This window comes from Aethalodelphis obliquidens, unplaced genomic scaffold, assembly GCF_003676395.1.
Source record: "Aethalodelphis obliquidens isolate GAN/ISIS:26980383/991018 unplaced genomic scaffold, ASM367639v1 scaffold68, whole genome shotgun sequence".
Classification (NCBI taxonomy): domain Eukaryota; kingdom Metazoa; phylum Chordata; class Mammalia; order Artiodactyla; family Delphinidae; genus Aethalodelphis; species Aethalodelphis obliquidens.
This window is the reverse complement of record NW_020838012.1, coordinates 9616443-9635104: the sequence shown is the minus strand read 5'-3', so window position 1 is coordinate 9635104 and position 18662 is coordinate 9616443.

The following is an 18662-nucleotide window of genomic DNA, read 5'->3' as shown; positions in this document are numbered from 1 at the left end:
AACATTAATATTAAATGTACATGGGCAAAAACGTCTACAGCTATATCGAAGTTCTAACCCCCAGCAGTGCAGAAGGTGAACTTCTCTGGAAATATGATCACTGCCAATGTAATTAGTAGTCAAGATGAAGTCATACTGAAGTAGATTGAGCCCTTAATCCAACATGACTAATATCCTTATAAGAAGGAGGAAGATGAAGTGAAGATGCAGACACACAAGTAGAAAGTCATGTAAAGACAGTGGCAGAGGCTGGAGTTATGCAGGCACAAGCTAAGAAATACCTGGGGTTACCGGAAGCTGGAGGGGGCAAAGAAGGATCCTCCTGCAGAGACAGCAGATGGAGCACGGCCCTGATAATATCTTGATTTTGGACTTCTACTCTCCAGACTGTGAGAGAATAAATTTCTGTGGTTGTAAGCCAGCAATATTGTGCCACATTGTTATGGCATCCCTAGAAAACTAATACGGCAACCAATTATAAAACAAAGAACGCTAAATTGATAAAAAAGCAAGTTCCAACTACATGTTACCTACAAGAGACCCACTTTAAATATAAAAATGCAAAAAGTTAAACATAGAATTAACATATGACCCAGGAATTCCATTTCTAGCTATATACCCAGAAGTATTCAAAGCAGGGACTCAAATAGATACTTGTACACCAGTGTTCATAGCAGCATTATTCACAATAGCAAAAAGGTGGAAACAACCCAAGTGTCCATTAACAGATAAATGGACACAAAAAAATTATGCCAGTAAAAGGTTTGAATGGACTCTTCATCAAAGAAAATACAAGATGTCAAATAAGCATATGAAAGTATGCTCAACCTTATTTGTCATTAGGAAAAGTAGATTTAACCATGGTGAGGTACCGCTACAAAGCTATTAAAATGGCTAAAATAAATTTTTAAATGACAATATCAAGCGCTGGTGGAAATGCAAAGCAGCTGGAACTCTCGTGTAGTGCTGATGGGAATGTAAAATGGCACTGTTGCTTTAGAAAACACTTAGCATTTCTTTAAAAATTAAACGTACACACCAGGAAAGGCTCTCTTCCAGGTCTGTCTCCTAGCTTCTGCTGGTCCCTTGGCTTGTGGCAGCATAACTTAAATCCTCACATTGTGTTCTCTCTTTGTGTGAACCTCTATGCCAAAATTTCCCCTATTTATAAGGATATAAGTCACACTAGATTAGGGGCCCATACTACTTCAATATGACCTCATCTTAATAATTACATCTAGGGGGCTTCCCTGGTGGCGCAGTGGTTGAGAGTCCGCCTGCCGATGCAGGGGACACGGGTTCGTGCCCCGGTCCGGGAAGATCCCACATGCCGCGGAGTGGCTGGGCCCGTGAGCCATGGCCGCTGAGCCTGCGCATCCGGAGCCTGTGCTCCGCAACGGGAGAGGCCACAACAGTGAGAGGCCCATGTAACGCAAAAAAAAAAAAAGAAAAAAAATTACATCTATAACAACCTTATTTCTAAATAAGGTCACATTCTGAGGTACTTAGGACTTTGGTAGGAAGAAACAATTCAATCCATAACAGCACCTATTAGAATAGCCAAAATCCTCTGTTCTCCTAGACATCTTGTTTTTTTAAATTAATAAAGAGTAAAAGGACTTTTCTGACATTTTTGCTTAGAGGACTGGATTAAGAAGTATGCCATTTACATTTGGTACATTTAATTAAATGTTTGGCATGAGTTTATAAGGAACTTTTATTTATTTTAGTCAGTCCAGATTGCAATAGGTGATTAAAAATTCCAGTAGTGATAACTGTTGACATGATGATTTTTAAAAGTATATCTAATCTTATAAAGTCTCTCTGTTATCAAATGTTCAACTCTTCTTTGATATATCTTTTTAGTTGATGAATGTTTAAATCTCATCATCTCTTAGTAGCTTCCCAATTTTGGAGTTTATGACTCAGATAATTCTGTTTAATCAGTGGGTGAGACTAACAAACACAAGCTCATTCTCACTAAAAAATAAAGACCAACATTAAAAACAACTGACTATGCCAAGTGCTGGAGAGTGTGGGGAATGATTGGAATTCTCATACACTGTTGCTGGGAATGTAAATTGTACAACAACTTGGGAAAACAGATGGGAAGTTTCTTAAAAAGTTACACATGTTTCTACCATATGACCTAGCTATTCCTTCACTAGGTATTTACTCAAAACAAATGACAACATGTGCCCATGCAAAGATGTACAAAAAATATTCACTATAGCTTTAGTCATACTAGTAAAACTAGAAACAATTCATGTCCAACAACGGCTAAATGGATAAAACACTGTGGTATATCCATACAATGGAATACTACTCAGCTATAGAAGGAAATTCCTACTGATACATGACAACTTGAACGGATATCAAAATAGTCATGCTGAGTAAAAGAAGCGATACAAGTGCAGACTATGTTATCTCATTTGTGTACAATTCTAAAAAATGCCAACTAGTCTACAGGGGGGACAACCCAAATCAGTGGCTGACTGAGGACCGGAGGAAGAGGGACGGAAGAAGGATTACAAAAGGAGACAAGGAAACTTTTGAAGCTGATGAACATTGTTCATTATCTGGATTGTGGTGATAATTTTGCAGGTATACATCTGTGTAAAAATTTATCAAAATGAACACTTTAAAGAAGTTCAGTCTATTTCATGTCACCTATACCTCAATAAAGCTATAAAAGAAAATCCTCTGACTCACTTGAAACACCATTATATTTTTCATATGTCTACAAAGTACCTAGCACAAAGCCAGATACACAGAAAGTATTCACTGTAAACTTGATGACTGAAAAGAATCCTAATTAAATACTATGAGGAAATATTTTAACTACCCTCAAAAATCATTCATTTATTAAGTATTTACTAGTCTGTACAGATACATAGTATAAAGGAAAGTATAAGACAATATAACTTCAGTTTCCAAAACACCACTTACACAAAAATTACCTGATAAATATAATTGATTTGTATCTGTTTATTAAAATAGTTTCTCTAAAGAGTCCTACTAGGTGACATTGCTAATATAATTTGATTTATTTAACTTTTAAAAAATACGTCTCTATAATGCATAACCTGCATTATATGCTTAGTTGCTTTATTGTTATTATCACTGTTATTACTATTCTTTTAAACTAGATGTTCTTTTTCCCTGAGGAAATCAAAATTTATATAGTTCCTTTTCTGTCAAATGAACATTTAACAAGTCAGTTTCTAAAAATTTTACTTCTTACAATTTAGCCTTATTCCACTAACCCAAAATGAGTACTTTCCTCTCTTCCCCCCGACATAACCCCAGCCCCCATTCCACTATTTCTTTAGCATATACATTAGCAACACAGTATCAATTTCAGTTGGTCATCTTAAAATCCTTCTGAAGGTGCAGTGAAACCTCATCTTTTATTTTATTCGAATAGCCTATCATTTTTAAAAAATTAAATCTACACTTCCTTCCCTGAGCATCTATTAATAAGCCAAAAGATTTTATAAATCAGCTAGTGTCCATATACTAGCTGTCATCTTATTACAGTTATAGTTATTCAAGCCTAGTTTCTTTATTAAAAAATAATTTTAGTAAGTTGTATCTTGGGTCCTCCCATTTGATTTACATGGTAGATTTTATGATAGCAATCTTACCAAATCTCAATTTACAAAATCTCTGGAATGTGATGTAGTATAATAAAACTTTGACTTGAGATATTAACTAGGTGATAAATGTGCTACATAAGATTCATTTGTAATGTGTAAACTGCTAGTTCTAACTTAATGCCCTGTAATTAGAGGGAAGAATAATATTCATGCTTACGCCTTGAAGAAAAGAAAAAGGCAAAAGAACCAAGAAATTTGCCTTTTCATTATTCCAGCAGCCTGAGTAGGAAGACCGAGAGATGATGATCTAAGTAGAAATCAACACCAAACTGTCACTCCTGCTGGGGTATAGGAAGAGCCCCTATTCCTCTGTCAGGACCCACAATCCTAGTAAAATATAAAAGATCCCAACAACTCTTACATCAGATAGGGATCTGACACAAAATACCTGTAAAATTTCCATCTGTAACTGCCCCTTTCCTTGCCAGCTCTTGCCCAGTACCCCTTTACTGCCACTTTTTAAAGGATGTTTGTTTATTGTGACACTGACCTAAGCTCTTTTAAATACTGGCGGCAGCAGCAGCTTTCTTTAAAAGAGAAATGCCAAAGAGAATGTTACTTTCTTAAAGAAAAGTGAAAGGATGCAAATTTTGTCTGCAATCCTTCCATTTTTTTCCTACAATGCAGAAGCTGTCTTGCGGAGGATATTTACATCGTCAAACCTTTGATGACCCACTCACCAGGAACAATTTACACCCCACTGAAAAGTCCCTACTCTCTTTCCTTAAGCAAACTTGTAAGTTGAATTACAGTCTTCCCTTTATTTGACTAGCCTGGAAAATCTCCCTTTCCTATTCCTTCAGTTTCTGTGCCATGCTGTGAACATGAGTAATATTCAAAAATAAGAACTAGACTCCAAGTTATATTTTTCCATGTATGGATTATCTTGAAATGAATCATTCACCAATGTAATACAGAGTATTTGATAACTTGGTATAATTGAAAAATATCAAGATGCTCTCTAGACAACTTGATGGAATCTGTCATTTATTGCTTGCTAAAGCCAGTGAATACTTTGCTCAACTAAGTTCTAATGGTGAGAGTTTCAGCAAAAGCATTCCACACAAAGGAGAAACTATACTTCTAAAAAGCTGGGGCTCTGTGCTTTTATTTCACTATTTATAAATGGACACTAGAACCCCCCAGACTATTTTCCATAGGTACCAGAAAGAATGACTCGTTATAAATTAGGGAGTTGGGGAGATAAGCAGCTGGAAACACTAATATGCATTCAAGAACCAAATTCTCTAAGAGCTCTTCCCTAAGGGTCAGTCCATTTCAAAATGGAACTAGGACTTTTCCACTGGCTTATTGAATTGAATGTCCTACACATTTTAAAGGAGAGGGAGCATTCAAAAAAATCATCTTAAAACAAAGTTGAAAGACAAGAGACTAATGAAAAGCAAATTCACAATATATGTGATTGAGAAAGGCTAAATATCCATAATACATAAAGAGTACAGACACATTAAGCAAAAGATAAACACTCCCATACTAAAATAGGTAATGTATATGCACAATCAACCTCAAAAGAAAAAACAACGATACTAAAAAGAAATTTAATCACAATAAAGAATTAAAATTGAAATGATAATAATAATGTGCTTTTCTCACTTATCAAAGTGGAAAATATTTTCCAATGATATTAATAATACCCAATTTTGCAAGGGTTTAGGAAGCAAAGCATTCTCATATGTTGCTGGTCACAATTAAATTGCTCTTCTTAGAAGACAATGTATATTTATATGACATATATATATCAGTTCATATATATATGTAAAGATATATATTTTAAAAGGCATATGTGTTATATACATATTTAAAGACATCCATATATTTATAGCATGCAGATAAATATATGTTTTATATTATTTATTATTTACATATGTATTTTAAAGAATAAACATTAAAACCATATTTATTTATTGTGTATACATAATATTTTTATTATATATATGAGTTTGCATATTACCTGGTTATTTTTAAAGGCATATTTCTATTCTGCTACTATTTCCTAACAAACTAATTGAAGATATGTTAATTCGAGATTCTGGCTCTCCTAAAGTGGAGGACTTTCATGGCACGGACACTTCTTTGGGATTCTTCTCAGAATCTCTGATGCCATGTATGCTAATGGAGAATGACTAATGGAGCCTGAAGTGCGGACATCATTTTTCAACAAATCAATAAAACCAGACGCATTGTCAAACATTACAAACACTCCCTCTATAGGCAGAGTAGATGACATTCTCTTTTTTAATTCATTCTCAATTGAATTTTTTCTTAGCAAAGTAATTTTAACCACTTTAAAGTCAACTTTGCAATTTCCAAAAAAAACCCCACAAAATGATATCAGCACATGCATATGTGAAGATCCAAAAATGAGGTCACTAAGACATCTGTAGTTTCACCCAACTGCGTGTTGAAAGAAAATGTCATCACCTTCATTAGCCATTTCAGATTATTAGAATAATGTCAGCAATTCTGAAGTATATGACATCATTTAAAGAGACTAATTCTGTTCTCATTCTGCTCCAAATTACAAATAAACTCCACCATTTCCAAGACAAATGGATTCACCGAAGTCATCCACTATGTAAGGCTTCTTTTACTTATTATAAAAAGCAATTTTGTAGGATGGATCAAGAAGACTGTGGATTGGAGAAAACTTTAGTCTTGGTAAAATTCCAGACTTTAAATTGAGGCCTCTTCAAAACACATTTTATATCTGTGTTTTCGATTGACAAATATAAAGACCTCATTGGTTCCAAAGGCTTTATTTTTCCCTTGCATGAGTCTTTCCATAAAAGAAGTACTTTAGCTTTTGTGTCTCATCATAGGCAGTGATAAAAGTAAAACCAATGAATTCATCAGCTAAATTATACATTCTTTGCTTTGACATTTTCAACATCACCTTAAGCCCCATAGAAATACAGATGTCTCTATAATGTAATCTCCAAATTACAAATTATGCTTTTTAGAATAGTATCAATGAGAAACAATCATAGACACCATAACTTAGCAAACTTGATGACTAATGGTTCTTGATCATGTACTGAAGAATTCAAAAACATATTTGTTTAGAGTTAAATTATAACTTCAGTAAGATAATATATCATTAAAAACAATTTAACAAAGAAAATATTATTCCAGAAGAGAATTTAAAAATTTTTCACCTAGCTTATTGTGTGAACTTATCCTGGGACCCAATAAGAGTCAATAAAGCCTGTAGACTGAGGTCTAAACTCCTCATCATTTTACAATGACCCAAATTATCAAACATTTATTGAACACCTACTATGTACCTGTGGTTACAAAATTGAATGAGATACACCCTTTACCCTTGAAAACTTTATAGTCCAGTAGGAGATATAAGTATCTAAAGAGATAATTTTAATATAATATTGTAACCACTAGGATAAAAGTAAATAAAAATAACATAGAAGACTTAGAAGAGAAATATTTATCCCTCAAGGAAAATATCCTTGAAGAGATGATGCCTCACCTAAGTCTAAAAAATGAAAAAACTCATCCAGGAGGAAATAAATGTGAGGAAGGCATTCCAGCTAGAGAAAACATAAAGAGCATAAGCACAGAGGTAGGAAATAGCACACTATATTCAAGAAATAATTAGGACCTCAAAGAAAAGTAGGGAGAATGTTACAGATGCGAAGTATTTGAAATCTAAAATCTGTAGAGCTTGAAAATTGATTGGATACAGGCATGAAGAGAGAGGAAAGAGTCTAAAAGTCTAAGACAGGATTCTGTCTTAACTAAGCCTAATGCCATTAAGTGAGATTAGAATCAACCACACTTGCTTTATCTCCCATTGACAACCCCCCAATGCATCTGTGCATGCACAAACACACACACACATACACACACACACACACACACACACACACACAAAGAGAAAACCTAATCTTTAGTGAAATGTAGGTTTGTAGACAGAGTATGCTCACCTTGGCATACCAGAACTACTACTTTCCATCTATCCAAGTGGTACCCATTTTTCAGGGCCCAGCTTATGTCTTGACTTTTTCATTGAAGGCTTTCCTGACCATCACCACTTCTAAGACTTCTTTGATCTCTCCTTACCCTGACCAAACCAATTACCTGATGGCTAAATCCACACATTTCACAGGTTAGTCACAGATTATTCTTTCATAATCTTATGCCAATATTTTGTTTTTTAGAATATAAAAGCTTTATTATTGTGTTTGATTTGGTTTCTTAAAGTTACTTTTTATGAGTTAAATTCTTCAAATATAAAGCATATAAAGAAAAAATGAAAAATTACCCAAAATACGATCACCATACACAATCATTATTTTAGAGTTTGCTATGTGTATTTTCATACATATTGCAAGGCATATATAATGTTACATAAACAGGAAAAAACTCTAAAACCCCTACAAGCTGTAACCTTCCACAACATAGCATATCAGGTATATACAATTTTACAATGCACCATAATTTATGCATTTATATTGCTGTTTTTCTGTAGTGTCTCAGGTTTTGGTAACTGACATTTAATAGCTTTTATTCTCTAATATATGCATTTAAGGCCGCACATTTTCCTTTAAGTACCACTTTAGCAGCATCACAAATTTGGATATGTTGTGTTTTCTTTTATCAGTCCAAAACATTTTGCAAAATCCATTGTGATTTCTTCTTTGACCTATCGTTTAGTTAGAAGTGTATTGATTAAATTCCAAATACAAGGAGATTTTCTAAATTATCTTTTGTTATGTATTTCTAGTTAATTCCACTGAGGTACAAGAACATGTTCTGTATAAGTAAAAGTTTTTGAAATTTGTTATAACTTGCTTTGTGGACAGCATGTAAATTTTGGTTAATTGTTTCATATGTGCTTGAAGAGAATATGTATATGTCAGTTGGTGAATGCAATGTTTGATAAATATGAACTAGGTCAGGTGTGTAACTCATGTTGTAAATTATTTTATTCCCTTACAGATGTTTATCTGCCTGTTTTATCAGTTATCAAGACAATTGTTTAAAATCTCCTACTATGATTGTGAATCAGTCTATTTTTCTTTTAAATTTGATCAATTTTTGTTTTCTATATTTTGAAACTATTTTTAGACACATACAAGTTTAGAATAGGTATACTTTTCTGGCAAATTGAAATTTTATTATTAATATAGAACATCTCTTCACGTTCTTAGTAATGATTTTTTGCATTACTTTCTAATTTGCCTGATAATAATATAGGCAGAGCATCTTTCTTTTAGTTAGTGTTTGCATAGTATACATTTTTTCATTCTTTTACTTTTAATATTTTCTGAATCCTTATATTTTAGAAGTGTTTCTTTGAAGCAGCATACAATTGGGTTTGAGTTTTTACCTAATTTGTTAACCTTTGTCTTTATTTCTCTACAACTATGTTTTCCCACTTTGTGTCTTTCTGTACTTCATTGTGGATATTTTTCCCAACTATTTAACTGATGGTCTCTTCAGTTGTGACTAATCTGTTGTTCAGTACATCCACTGACTTCTGAATAAATTTTTGATATATTTTTCAATTATAGAATCTTGATTTGGTTCCTTTTTGCAGGTTTTTTCATTTCCCTGCCAAATTTCCCAATTCAGCTTTTATTTTCTTGAATATTTTAAACAGAGTTGTTTTAAAGTCCATGTTTAATGAATTAATTATCTGGATTTTTACCTATTTCTCTTGGCATTTGTTCATATTTCCTTGTCACCTAGTATACCTGGGCTTACTTTGTTACTTTTATGTGAGGCACTAAATTCTAAAGATTTTGAGAGACCATTTGAGGCTAAAATGTTGTTATCTTCCCTGAAAGAGGGTTTAACTTTTCTTCTGGGCATTCAGAAACAGTAGAGATATGAGCAATCCAAAATTATTTTAGTCCAATTAGAATTTAAGGTTATTAAACCTGAGCTTTAGTTACCCTGGGTGCTCTTCTATCAAGGCTTTCACTTACTTCTAGGGAAGATTCCTTCTGATTCTCAATCCAAAACCTGGTGTGTTCACCAAATCTCCTTCACAGGCCCTGAACTCCAATTTTTGCCCCTCACTGAAGGGGAGAATGGCCCAAATACATACCCACTATTCTAGGTTTCTTTCTTCTCCTAGTTTTTGGCCCTATAATTTTTCATTACCTTCGTAGGTAGGTCTTCCATGACTTCAAATATATGGGATTTGTATATTTTTGTCCAACTTTTCTAGCTGTTTCAGGGGAAATGTTGGTGAAAATTACCCAGTCTATCATTACAGCAAATTGAAACAATAATTTTTAGCCAATCTCTTAATAATAACAGCCTACATTTTTGAGAGCTTACGAAGTCCCAGACTCTGTTTTAAGAGCCTTAATTGTATTATACTATTTATAACTCTCGCAAATATACAAGGCAGGCACTTTTGATATCTCCATTTTGTAAATGGTAAAACTGATACCAAGAGAGTTTAAATAATTTGTCTAATGTCACTCAGAAGTCATGGAGCCAGAATTCAAATTCATGCAATTTGACTAAAATGTTGACAGTGTTAACAACTCTTCACTACCTCTTGTTGGTTTTTTTCCCAATTGTAAATAATACTGCCACAAGCCTTTTTGTATATATATTATATATACAATTATATGTATATTATATATTAAAAATATAATTATTCATTTTTAAGAACTTAAGAAAATATTCCCACAAGTGAACTCACTGGGTCAGAAGCATATATATTTGAAATATTGATACATATTAACATATTAACATACTGCCTTTCATTAGTTCAAATGAATTTGTCACACTCTAAATATCCATTAATATCTTAAATATTTGTTCAGAGTTTCCAATCTAAGAAGTTAAAAATAACATTCTACTGTTTCTATTTGCTTCTCTGCTTACTTGTTAGGTTGAACATCTTTATATATACTTATATGCCATTTATATATTTTCTTTTCTACCTTACCTAATCATATGATTTTATTTCTAACAGTATACTCATCTTTTTCTTTTATTTATGAACTTTGCTGTTTGTTAAAAATATTAAATTTTTGTCATAGATGATACAAATATTTTCTATCTTGTCTTTAGTTTCAGTGGGTTTTTGCTCTGTGTGTGTGTGTGTGTGTGTACATGCGCGTACACAGGGGCAGAGCTCTATTCAGTCTGTCCTAACATACTCTATAATTTTTTTTCTAATTCTTCCATATTTTCTTTTAATATCTTTATCATTTCACTATTTTAATTTTATGTCTTAGTTCACCTGTAATTTATTGTGCATAGTTAACAGGAGAACAAATTTGTCCTTCCTTTTCCAAATAATTAATTAGTACCCCAACATAAGTTAATAGCAAAAGCCCACTTTTTCTTAGGGGTTGAAACTTCAACTTATTCTATACTAAATTATTTGACATACTTTGTTCTACTTCTGTAGCCTATTTAGCTCTATTGGTCTATCTCCTGTGTCATCACCACACTATTTTAATTAATAGAATCTGGCAGGATTGCTTTCTAATTGTTTCAGTCGTATATACCCTTTATGCCCAACCAAATTCTCACCTCCTTGAAATCAGAGACTAGAACTTATTTTTGTGCCTGTTTGTGTGTGTATCCTCAAAACACTCAAAACAATCTTACACATTAATGGAACTAAATTGCATTTGTCTGAACTTGGTCTCAGAATTTCATAAGAATCTATGTTTATGAAGAAGCTTTCAGATGTTTGCTACATGTTGAACCCTGGAAATATCTCTGGAACCACCTCAGCTAATCATAGAGTTAGATGATCTGTCGTCCTTTGTTCTGTTCTCATAATGGCCCAAGAATCAAAAGTATGAGTTGCTCTGTTGAAGTATGCGGGCTTTATGAATCTGACTGCTTTCATTTAAAGTTACAATTACTAGGGATTAGGAATAATTCTATTACTGTACAATGGAAACAAGCAAAATATTTTTACTTTGGGGCATGTGCTTAGGGTTCTGGAAAAACTGTCATTTTGTGGTATAGTAAACATGGGCTTTGGTGTATGAGATTTACTACAAATTTTGATTTTGTCACCTACTGGCTCTGTGCTTGATATGTAATAGACATGCATTAAGTATTTTGATTAATAAAGAATTAGTGAAGAAAGAAATATTTAAGTTTTTCTAATCATAATATGTGTTACTAATGGCAACAACATCTCAGGATGTGGGCCATTTTCAGTGCCAATATATTCAATATTTCTTAATATCAGATTCATTAAAAGCAACTGTTTCATGGAGAACTCTCAGATGATGAAAGCAAAAGACTCTTTTAAACCATCTTAAAATCAAGTATTCAGAACTTGAAAAGTGAATTTTGTATCCAAATACCTCCTTCCTTCACTCATCCCATGATTTCCACATCCAACATATAAATTTGGAAACTAACTATTCCATGCTTCTCATTCCTTGGAAGCATGCTTTCCCTCCTTTAATCAAAGCAAGTTGTTTTCTCGAGAAGATTTACACAATAGGTCTAATGTTTTGTAAAAACATTGGTGATTTTTCCATACTTCCATGCAATAATGGAGGCTGAGCAGTGCATTTAATATTTGGGCCCAGGGACTTCCCTGGAGGCACAGTGGTTAAGAATCTGCCTGCCAATGCAGGGGACACGGGTTTGAGCCCTGGTCCGGGAAGATCCCACATGCCGTGGAGCAACTAAGCCCGTGCGCCACAACTACTGAGCCTGAGTTCTAGAGCTTGTGAGCCACAACTACTGAGCCAACGTGCCACAACTACTGAAGCCCACACACCTAGAGCCTGTGCTCCACAACAAGAGGAGCCACCGCAATGAGAAGCCCACGCACCGCAACGAAGAGTAGCACTGCAACTAGAGAAAGCCCACACGCAGCAATGAAGACCCAATGCAGCCAAAAATAAATAAATAAATATATATTTTTTTAAAAAAATGTTACTGGCCTGCCAAAAAAAGAAAAGAAAAATTTGGGCCCAGGGTAGGGTGTGTTGCCCAGCAGCCTGGCTCTGGTGGAAAGTCCAGGTTGAGAGAAATGTGCAGGACAACCTGGATAAAAAATAGCTAGAACTCTCAGAGGACACTCAGATTGAGGTTACGAGAACCTGACCCAGGGCAACTGCACATCACAAATTCTAATGAGGAGAAAAATATGAGATAAAATAGGATTTGGTAAGTAATTGAATGTACAAATAATTAACAGGCAAAGGACTCAAATTTGCCTCTATGATTCACCTTGGAAGGAATAGTAATGATACTCCATTAATTAAAAATAGAGGCCTCACAGATACTAAGTCCAGTTAAAAGACATAAGTCTAATTCGTGAGATGAGCTGGCCTGAATGAAGAAGGAGGGTGACACTGGGAGGCTGGAGAAAGAAAGATGACAGGGATTCCCTGGTGGTGCAGTGGTTGAGAGTCCACCTGCCAATGCAGGGGACACGGGTTCGTGCCCCGGTCCGGGAAGATCCCACATGCCGCGGAGCAGCTGGGCCCGTGAGCCATGGTCACTGAGCCTGCGTGTCCGGAGCCTGTGCTCCGTAGCAGGAGAGGCCACAACAGTGAGAGACCTGCATACCACAAGAAAACACACACACACACACACACACACACACACACACACACACACACACAAAAGAAAAAGAAAAAAGAAAGATGACAGCCCAGGGAGAGTGATCTATGAAACAAACAAGAGAAGAAAGGAGTACTGGTAAAAGTCCAGTTTAAATTAAATACCATGAATCTTCAGTGTAATAAATCATTTCACTTTAAATGACTTTTTCAGCAACATTCTGTGATCCAGATACAAAAGCAAGTAAAACAGAAGGTGTACTACTGAGAAATGGTACCACAGAAATGGCAAAGAGGTAAATAAATCTCTGTGCCCAAATATTTTACAAATAGCACCTCAATTAATACTTGCTAAAGACTATAGTAGACCCTGATCAGACCTACATTAGTCAGGCCTCCTAAAACTTTCCATACACAATTTGTTTGCAACATCCTCAGGAGTTTTCAGGTCATCAGCTGAAGTCTGCCCCTGTACATAGAGAGCAGGGAGAAACCAAAGAGAGAGGCAGGTCACTCCATATCGGTAGGTGGCAGGTTTTATAAGCAAGGGACCTTAGTTGTGCAGTTTGCCTTGGGCAACCTCAAAACAAGATTTCCACACTCCCCACTAAATCTTGTAAGTTTATATAGAGGCTTTAAGGGTTTAGTCATATACACCGTCCAAATGTTTACAATACCACATTGCTATCTCAAAACTGTATCCTTGGGTAGCTTCTAGGGAGGGGAAGGTAAGTGGAGTACACATTCCAAGGTCAGGGGAGGGGGTGAGCAGCCTTCCAGCTTACAGGTCAAACCAGTGGTCACGTCTTCTTGATGACCTTTCCTAACACATGCCTACAAACATGTCGTCATTTTTTAGTTACAATATGATTGGGCATGCTTGATGACTACTCATTATGGTATTTTGTTAAAAATGTTTCTTTTGTTCTTATAACAGCAAACAATAGCTTCAAGAAGATTTACATGTTCAATAATCTTCAACTCAGTCCTTCAAGAATTCACTTCATCTTATTTTATTTCCATTGTACAAAAAAGAAGCTCCTCCGTACAAAAAAAAGAAGCTGAAATCCAAAGTTAGCTAAGGTCATTCAGGTATCACATGGTGGAAGAAGATTGAGACTCAGACCTTCTGCCTCTTACTTATGCAAAGTGTGCAAAGAAGGAGAGAGAAATGCTTATTCATAAAACAAAAAAAAGTAAGGGTAAGATTTAGTGAATGTTAAAAAATGTTAGCTAAGTGTCAGATAAAAACAAGTCAGCAATCTGTGAGATGGAGCTGGGTTGGTAATGGCAAAATCCAGGATATGAGAGCAATAATAGTAGTGTTAGGAAGTGGAAGTTAAGGTCACTGGTAGTATGAGTAAGGAACTTTGATTCAGCATCTTATATTCAATGTGGATATTAAAGTCACTAATTATTTAGTGGGAGATAAGAAATATGAAGAAAGTAATGTGAGCAGTAGCACAGACACAATGTCCAAGTGAAGCAATGGCAGGAAAGAGTTGAAATGCAAAAGTTGCTGAAATGCAGAGAACGGGTTGAGCCTTTCTGAGTTTACAAGAATCACAAAAGAAGGCAACAGTCTATCTATCATCTATATACATAACTATATCTATTTCTATTTCTATATCTATAGTGTTATTTGAGGAAACCGCATTTCCGCTGAAGGAATAAAGAATGACGATGAAGGAAAGTTTCTAGCAATGAACTAAAGCTCACATAAAAAAGCACGGGAGATGATACTTAAGGGACAGACATGGATAGCCCATGAGTGGAATTAAAGGATAAGCTGAACTGAAATGAGTTTTGAGGTGTAAAAGCAAGAAAAAGGAAGATAAACTAGAGGGACAGAAATGGGTGATGTCAGAGCCTGGGAACTGTAGAGATAAAAAAGGAGTATTTTTGCAGTATTTCAATTCCAAAATAAGTAGACTATCACAAGAGTAGAGTTAGGCAGAGACTCCCATAAAACTTCACATAAGGTGTTTTTTTGACTTTAATGAGCTCTCTTTGGTCATGTACTTTGTACTTTATAGCAAGATCAAGCATTTTCCCCTGCCTGTCTTGTTCTTAAATACATCTCAAATTAGAAGCAAGGTGTGTGTGCTTACCAGAAACATGGGATACATCAAACCCAGTCCATGAATTTTTTATAGGCAGAGAAGAATTAAAAGATCATTAAATTCAGAGCGATAACTGAAACCCTGCTCAGAATTAATGTGCCTCATTACTTGAGTGAAGTTTTCAAGAGTAAACACTGTTCATTTCATAGTCAGAGCACTGAACTGATGACATATTTCTAGTTTACTCAGACAATGCACTCACACTTTAATATGATATTTCATATTTATGGTAAAATATTCTAGGATGGAAATTATGTTTGGTCATTTATGCAAACTTTCATTTTGTGCAAATTAACACAATTCATGACCTGGTATGCCTCAGGGATTAAATATGTAAATGATGTTTAATATAATCTTTCCCAATAGATAAAATCATTTTGGAAAAAACAAAGCAAGATTTGAATGATATTAAGAAAATGTTTTACTTAAATCTATATTTGCTTAATGCTTAGAATAAATGCTTCAATTTATTTTATAACCTTCTACTCTGTTCCTCTGTGTTATTTTTTTTTTATTCTTAGGTTATTTGTCATTTGGATTTCTCTGTGTTTTAATAATCATATACCAGTTTTTTCTATCTGTTGTGGGTCATTTGCAAAGATTGCCATGCACTATCAAGAGGTAAAGTTTTTTTCTCCACACTTTGAAGCTAAGCTTGGCCATTTGACTTGCTTTGGCCAATGAGATACTAGCAAGCATGAGATGAACAAAGACTTAAAAAGTACTTGCACATCAGGGCTTGCTCTCTTTCAACTCCAGTTGGGACCTTACGACCACAATGTGAATGATCCTGAACTGGCCTATTGAATAGACCATTTGGAGTGGAGCAGAGCACCCCAGCTGGACAGTTTACTAAACACTTCGCTTGTGAGTGAGGCCATCTTAGACAATCCAGTCCCAGTTAAGCCACTAGAAGTCTACGGCCAAGTGAATGGCCCAGGAAAGACAATGAGAACAACACAAAAACTCAAAAACTGCCCAAATTGATAACTCGTGGAATCATTAGCGAATAAAATTGTTGCTGTTTTAAGCTAATAAATTTTTTAGAATTTGTTACACAGCAATAGATAATGACATGCTAAGACCTATTATCCTCTGAAATAGGCAACATCCATTTAAAGAGATTGGTAAAGAAGAGTGCTGGTAAGCAAAGCAATGCTTTAATTGGAAGAAAATGAGGAAATTAAAGTATGAGAGTTATGTTAATTCTCAGTCTCAACCAATTGCAATTTATATCACCACTAACCCTGTCTAATTCTAGTCTTCTAAATTGGCTTACAGTGTTCTAAAATTATAGAAATATGTAACTTCCAAACGGTTTCAATTCAAACTATTCTACTATCCAAGTAATCCATATAGTAAACCACATCTCCTAACTTGTTAATAGTGGATGCTGGGAAGCAGTCTCAGTATTAGATTAGTTCATGACTGCATGACTAGATTGATCACAAGATACCTGCCCCACTATCATTCACTTTATATCATGAATAGGAAAGGCTGCCAGGAAACATGGTTCCATCATGAGTTAGACTGAGGTTGGGCCAAGATTGCCACTAAGACCAGAAATATAAGACGAGGCAAAAATTAATTACCGGTCGGGATGTGGGCTAATGGTTTTTAACCTGGAACAGGCATAATAATCACCAGTGGACTTTTTTAAACTACAATTTATCCCCCACCTACTGGAAATTTAATTCATTCAGTCTGAGATGGAGTGCCAACATCTGCTTTGTTTTAACATCACAAGAAATTGCCTGTACACTGCTAAATAAGAATAACCAGTAAAAGCAAAGGAAGACATTAACAATGTGATATGATTTGAGGGGTAACAAGATAATTTGTTTTAATAATACAACCCCCCACTGGTCAAATATAGTGCCTGAAGTTACACTGTCTCTTCTTTGGCTGAAAATGTATTATACATGGTCAGGCAACTTAACAGTAGAAGGGAAAGGCCTAGAATCAAGAGACCTAGGTTCTCTCCTAATTACTCACCTAACTTTGAGGAAGTCGTTCAACCTCTCAGTTTCTTCCTCTGCAAAATAGGGAAAGAAATCTATGCTCCCTAGGCTTCTATGAATGTCAAATGAGATGCATGGGAACATATTTGGCAAACTTTAAAACGCCATCTAAAATAAAGAATTACTACCCTTCTGTAGGAAAAAGCCATTAACTTCTCTGAACAAACTTACTTGAATTGCTAGCCTATTACCTAATAAAATGATGAGGAAAAGAGACTAGGCACAAGTAACTTTGGATTGGGAGGGAGGAAACTCTGATGTGAGATAGTTCTGGGAAGGGAGAACCAACTGTTTCACCTCAATGGGGGACCCTCCCCAAGTGGCCTGAGGACAATACAGATGAATGGGACAGAGTAAGGTGGCTCAAAAAGGACGTTAAGTGCAAGCATTGCCTACTTCCTAATTTAGCCTGAAATCAGCTCAACAAATGGCCCTAAATCAAAATAGTTCAAGGGGCTCATTTTATTCTTAAATAATGGGACCGGTTAGAGAGAGAAAGAATAAAATAAGATATACCTCAGAATAAAGCGCTTGGTTGGATGTTTGATTTTTGTAGGCTTCTCTTTACCGTTTTCCATTTGAAAACCAAGTTATTGCCATTTCTCATATTTGAAAGCATACACCTCTAATAACAGAGGCAGAGGAGGAATTTTGCAGATACAATAAAAAAATAAAAGTGAATTGCTCTTCAAATTGCCTTGCAGACTTAGCTTATATGAATAATTATTCATAATCTTTTTTGATTCTGTAGTGCAATAAGAGGTTGTTTTTCTTTTGATGGCAATAAAATAGGTTCATTTATTGAGGCTATAATGATCAAAATGAGAACTTGAAAAATGATGGGCTCATGCACTAGAAGTAAAAAGAGTTTGAATATGTAAAATACTGAACCACAAAAGCAAAGTTTTTCTCACTTCAAGCTTTTGAAAATGTTATATGAAGGTGAATCCTGTGTACTTGGATTGTTTTTTTTTAATTTTGATAATATATTTTATTTAACTCAATATATTCAAAATATCATTTCAATGTGCAGTCAATAGAAAAATTATTGAGATATTTTACATTCCTTTTTCATATTTGACCTTTGAAATTCAGTATGTATACACTTGTGGCTGAGCCACATTTCAAGTGCTCAAAAGCTACACAGCTATGTATAAGTGATATCATACAGTATTTGTCTTTCTCTGTATGACATTTCACTTAGCATAATGTCCTCCAAGTCCATCCATGTTTCTGCAAATGGCAAAATTTCATCATTTTTTATGTCTGAGTAATATTCCATTTTGTGTGTGTGTGTGTGTGTGTGTG